The sequence below is a fragment of the Pterocles gutturalis genome, unplaced genomic scaffold, assembly GCF_000699245.1.
Source record: "Pterocles gutturalis isolate BGI_N339 unplaced genomic scaffold, ASM69924v1 scaffold42029, whole genome shotgun sequence".
NCBI classification, from domain to species: Eukaryota; Metazoa; Chordata; class Aves; order Pterocliformes; family Pteroclidae; genus Pterocles; species Pterocles gutturalis.
The window spans coordinates 5,248-11,538 of record NW_010129609.1 but is presented as its reverse complement, the minus strand read 5'-3'; the positions used below and the strand labels follow the sequence as shown (position 1 = coordinate 11,538).

General features: G+C 43.0%; 1 pseudogene across 1 annotated transcript; it reads right to left on the bottom strand.

Annotated features, from left to right (window-relative positions):
• Positions 1-1,877: 1,877 nt before the first annotated feature.
• On the bottom strand, positions 1,878-2,296 carry LOC104466530 (annotated as a pseudogene). Its single transcript, XR_727602.1, has one exon. The product of XR_727602.1 is annotated as an enhancer of filamentation 1 pseudogene (transcript).
• Positions 2,297-6,291: the final 3,995 nt, after the last annotated feature.

Genomic DNA, 6,291 nt, shown 5'->3' with positions numbered 1-6,291 from the left:
GGGCAGAGGGGGCAGGGGAAGAGAGAATTTGGAGAATTGTTGGAGAATCTGTACAGTGTAAGCCTGAAAGGAACAGAGTACACACACTCTTGCATTATGCTAGCTAAACGATGCTAATGATCATTGAGGCAGGTAAAGTCCTAAAAGTAAAGTACATAGCACTTATTCCAACGTAATATCTTGGGCTTCCCAACAGACTTCAGTGCAGCTCTCCAGTATGTCACATCTCCTGCGACCCAAGTCGGCTTGCTGAGGCATCTCTGCATGGCACTGTAATGTTTCGTGCTGACATACACTAAAATGTGATCTCTTCTGGGCTGTCATGTCAATAGGCTATTTACCAGGTGTTCACTAAGTACCTTGGTGGGTATCTAAAGGCTACTGTGGATAGGTAAACTGTATTTCCCCTGAAAAATATCTCACTGTATCTGATCTATAAAGAAAGGAGAAAAGGAGAGAAAATGTGAGATTTCTCAAGAAAACCTATATAATTGCTCCGACAAAGATCCTATCTCTACCTGTGAAGTAAGTGCAATTTTCTCATTTAATCTTCCTGCACACCATACAAAGCATAATTGTGGAAAAGCTGAGCAAACAAACCTCTTTATAACTTGACTTGGAATGATTTCACAGATATTTTCCTTCTCAGAAACAAAAAAAAAATCCATTTATTCTTATCAAGGAAAATTAAATAACAGGGAAATAAAAGCATTAGAACATGTCTTCCAAAGGCCTGATATGAGAAAAGCTGAGTTTGAGGTGAGGTGGGGGAAAAACCCAGAACACACTGTCTTGCCAATCTAAATTAATAGATGAAAGTTAAAACCAGTCAGGAACTTCCTGACAGAGACATCATCTGCTCACATAACTTGGATATAAATACTATGCTTTAAGCTCTAAAGGAAAGGAAGATGCATAGCTGGAGCTGCTGAGCTGGGAATGGAGGGACTGTAGGAACTTCTTTTTGGCTCTGCAATAAGGGATCTGGAAGGGCAGGAGAATCTATCCCTTTCCTGCCTTGTTGTATCTTCCCTAATCCTTTTCAGCCACCAAGGGACCATGTGCCACCAGGGTAGCTGGCAGGTACCCCGTGAAGGTAAAATGAGGGGGTGACAGGAGATTAGAGCCTGAGAGGGACAGCAGCAATAAGTGGGGACCTACATAAAGCAACACCTCTCACTGGTCCTTTGGGAGGTCTTGGCTGCTGCAACAATGGCTGTACCATGGAGCTGTTGCAGTTCCTACTTTCAATCAAGAAATTTAGCTGTAGATAAACATCAAGCGCACTCTTATAAACTTCAGATTTGGTATTAAAACATCCTTCATTATCATCCTCTTCCTTCCTGACTCTTCCAAGTATGGCCCTTGTCTCGTCAATCACTGCTTTCTCTTTGTAGTTTGGACCCGTTGGGACTTCTGCAGCAAGGCAGTACATCATTTTTAATTAAACAAAAATTACTTGGGCAGATGATGTAACTGTTCATTAATTTGTGGGAGAGTTAATCTTACCACAGCAGCTCTCTTTTGAGCATATAATGCAAGAGTGCTGTAGGCCAGATATGCTTCAGCCTCCCTAGGGAGCCTGTGAGGACACAAGATCATATACTTCCCCTCACCTTTAGCAGCTGCGGCAGCACAGCTCCAAAATGCTCTACTGTGTATCTCAGTTGTGAATTAAGCAAGCTGTTAACCAGGCCTTTCTTTTCCTCCCACAGCAGTAAAGTTACTGCTCTAATTTTATATAGTTAAGATATAGGAAGGATAAATATATATATATATACATAGTCCACAGGCTATCACTAGACATGAATATTTTCATTGGTGGTCAGCAGAAGTGACCTGCTTTGGAGCTATGACATGAAAGCAAATGCACGCACCTTGTTAGTCAAAGCTGGACTGTCAATACATCTCTGCATGGAGGGTGGCACCTGGTAAACATCATGTCCCACTACACCGTGACCAGTGGGTATTTGGTAAATTCCCTGATTCAGCTGGGAAGGTGGCACTTGGTAGACAGGGTCCCGTGCTGAGGCATGTGAGCTTGGCACTTGATAGATCTTTTGCTGGTTGAAGGATTGATGCATCAATCCTGCGTTGGACATATCCTGTACCACTGGACCTATCAGGAGTTTCACGCGGTTGCCTGGAACAATGCCTTGCCGGCCATGTAAGGAGCAGAGCCACCATCCTTCAAGACCTTCAGTGTTCTGTTCAATCACTGTCAAAATGTCTCCTTTGCGGAAGGCCAACTCTTCTGCACATTCGGGGACGTTATCGTACAGGGCTCTTGCCATAAGATTCTGTGGAGAAAGAAAGGCAAGAAAAACAAATGAACAAACAAACTAGAATTTTTCTGAAATTTCAAGAATGCTCTAGGTGGAGAGAAGCAAGAACTGAATATGAAGAAGTGTGCAGGAAATAAAAATAACCCAGGAAATAATGCAGCACAGGATTCCTTTGTCCCAGTTTGGAGACATGAGAGGCTTATGCATCAGCAACACTGCTAGTGAGAATTTTTCCAGTAATACTGGGTCAGAGAGAAGCTCTTTATATGGTCTGTTCACCTGGAGAGAAGTCAGAGTTCTGCTCTTGGCACTGACATGGTCTTCCTATGACTGGGGGCTTGTACCTTTAACTCTTGACATTGATTTCCCTGGGAATGTGCTCTGTGTACTGCTACAGCTAACTAGCTGATATTTAAAATAAAACTTGAACAAGACTATAGGGGCATAATCCGGAGCAGTTGTTTCCAAACGTTTTAACATTTTCAGGGTCTCAAAAGACTTTGGAGTAGAGGTGCAGATCCCATTAGTGTAAAGACAGTGGGCTGCCTTTTTTTAGCTGCCACCTGCAGATTTCTTAAAGTTGGGGTTCTGTAGACCACCTGGTGAGAAAAACCAGCCTAAAATATGGATTGACAAAATGTCACTGTTTTTAAACCGTGATGCTCACGTTGCTATGTAGTTCTGCACCTTCTCATTTTTTCTGTAAACTTTCTGGGTGGTACAGTGCAGCAGGGCAGCAGCTTAATAGGTGAAAAGCTTCCCCTGCACCACTGCCTCAAAAACACCACCAAAAAAAAAAAAAACCCAACCTCAAAGGACGAGGTTCCTCAGAGTCCCACTCTCTGTAGAAAGATCTTGAAGAGAACATTATTTAAAAAATAATGTGCCTAGTGACCCCAGCTGGAGTCACACTTTTGCCACTGGGAAAGCTGTGCCAATCTATGTGGTCCTGTCCTTACGTCAAAGAGCATTAAGGATTTAGGTACCAAACATTACCATAGAGTGCATCTATATGTAACCTGGGAAGAGTCTAAGGACAGCCAATGAGTGTCTTTGACCTGTGTCAACACAGTTTAAGCATTCTTACATGCCTTTGGCTTGATCACGTCAAGCAGAGCAGTTAACATTAATACAGGGAACTTCACAAGTCTACTCCCAGGCACTCGGCTGGTGTTCCAGGCAGGCTTTGCAGCTTGCCCTGACCTCCTTTTTGTTGTGGCTATACTACCAGCAGTACCTCTGCTAACAAGTTTTAAGCCAACTCCAAGTCTATGCAAGATTGTGGTCTGTGAGGTACTGATGCGTTACTAACAGGTGCTATCTCCCTTCACGGACTGATCTAGCTCCCTTCCCTCTTTCTTTGCAGGCCTGTATGGCACATCCAGTTCTGAATAATAAGCCTAGGTATTCAGTGGAAAGTAGGCAGGCTGTCTGTACTGACATTCTTGGACCCCTCACAAAGGCCGTGAACACTTAATTTCTTGGCTCTGGTGATCTTTCCAAATGCACTGGCAACAACTGTTCCATGCCTGCCTGCTTTTCGGTGAAGGCAGTCAGTAGAGATGGTAATAAAGTAATTGTAAGCACTTGAAAAAATACAGGGAGCCCTGGATGTGGAGTGTTCTAGCTGAAGTATTTGGATGCACTACATAAACTGAAATGGTGCTAATCCATTCTAAGATAGGATATGCAGCTGCCTTGAAGATTTATCTTCCCTCTGTTAAAGGGACAGTGTCATGTACAGTTTAATAGTTTTATCTGTCATATTTATCATCCTATTGGACATATCAAAACTTTATTTTTATCCTTCACTTATTTTATCTTTTCCCATTGACACACACTGATGTTTTCCCATCATCTCTGTGCTTCATAAAGACAGCAGACTTCCATTTGACCTTGCTCAGTTAAACTTTTCTTAAGTATAGCATTGTATGAAGGGCTGACTGGTGGATGGAGAAAGGGGAAGCTCAGATGTCACATAAAAGGTAGATGAATATGCTTTTCTCAAGATGTGGTGTTGAAACAGGGTGCGTGAGATCAGTTTTCTCTTCTCTGAATAAGGGATCAGCTTTCAAATGTATGAGAAACACTGTCTTTGCCTTTCATCAGCACCATTAGTGAGGTCAGTATAAATGAAGCTTTGGCTTGGAAAAGCAGGACTGCCATTTTGAACTCCCCTAAAAACAGCAGCACTGGGGCCCACCATTCTCTCTGATGTATGTCTACTCAGCTCATCAGTCAACAACACTAAAAAATGCGACTAGAGATAAAGCAGGGAGCAATTTTGTTCATGCCTTGGCAGAACTGTAAAACTGTTCTTTACAACAGTCCAAACCAGTGGTCTCCTCTCCTACATTACATCCATGCTCTTGCCATGTTGACCTGCCTGCTCAGCTGAGCCCAAGGCACTCAGAAAAGTTCCTGTCTAGTCTGAATATTCAAGTTAATCTCTTATTTTTCTACATTTCTTTCTCATGTGCCTTTTACAGGTGAACACTACTAACATGACTAGCTCAGCCTGTTTAACTGACTAAAGGGACCTTTGCAGAGAATGTGGCTTAAAGGAGGAAGGAAGATTATGGGGGAGGGGGCGAAAACCAAGCAGGCTAAATAAATGATAAATGCTTATTCTTCTGTATTCTGGAGATTAAAGGTATTTGAAAAGCCTGATTAGCTTCTACAGCAAAGAAATTCTCTCAACAAAGCTGGAATGGTAGTAGAATTAGAGCAAATAAAAGTTCCCATGTGAATTTTTTTCCAGTTGCTCATTATCTCTGTCCCAGTGACCTTCTCACCACCTGGCGTTCAGCACGTTAATACTTTCTGGATGTGCTTCAAGAACTTCTTTCCTGCAAGCAGCTTCAGATTCTTGTTGTCAGTCTGAACGCAGGCACCAGCATGTGAATTAAACTAATTGGTTGCCTCTTGTTTCACAGCAATTTCCCCAAGGCTGTTTCAATAGCCCAGAGCCATGCCACCAGCACCAGTCCCTGATGGAGCAATGAACCTGACAAAATATTCCTGCAAATAAGCACTGGGACTAGAAATACTAAGCCTGTTACTTGTTGCCAGCAACAAAGGCACTGTTCTTGCTAAGCAAACCTGCTGTGTTTTGAGCATTTTCCTGATTCCAATCTTCCTTCACAGGATTCCTCAATATGAGCTTCACAGTTGCTTTCATTAGTCAGCTGAGTCAGTCTTGAGAAAAACAAAATTGTCACCACAGAAGGTCATCAGGAAAGCTTTTGAAAACCAGAGGTACCTTTAACCTGCTGTGGTGATCAAGATCCTAGTCTCTACTTTTCCACACACAGAAAGTAGTTCTGATTATAGAATCATACAATTAGAGAATCATTTGGTTTGGAAAAGACCTTTAAGATCATCAAGCCCAACTGTTAACCTAACACTGCCAAGACCACCACTAAACCATGTTCCTAAGCACCATGCCTACGTGGCTTTTAAATACCTCTGGGGATGGTGACTCAACCACTTCCCTGGGTAGCCTGCTCCAATGCTTGATAACCCTTTCAGTGAAGAAATTTTTCCTAATACCCAATCTAAACCTCCCCTGGTGCAATATGAGGCCTTTTACCTCTTCTCCTATTGCTTGTTACTTGGGAGAAGAGACTGACACCCACCTGGCTACACCCTCCTTTCAGGTAGTTGTAGAGAGTGATGAGGTCTACCCTCAGCCTCCCCAGACTAAACAACCCCAGTTCCCTTAGCTGCTCCTCGTAAGACCTGTGCTCCAGACCCTCCACCAGCAGGTTGTTGAACCTCATACAACTGGCCTTGACCCATTGATCCAGCCTGTCCTCTGTAGATCAAAGACACCCCTCAATGCTTGTGGGCTTTACCTTGATTGATTTGACAAACTTGAATAAATTTTGGATACTGTGGGCATCCTACTTCAACTCTCACAACACTGCCTCTCATAACACTGCCTCTCATTGGTTTCATGAGTTCAGAGATTGGGGAGGGGTTAGCTGGAATTAATTGGACTTGC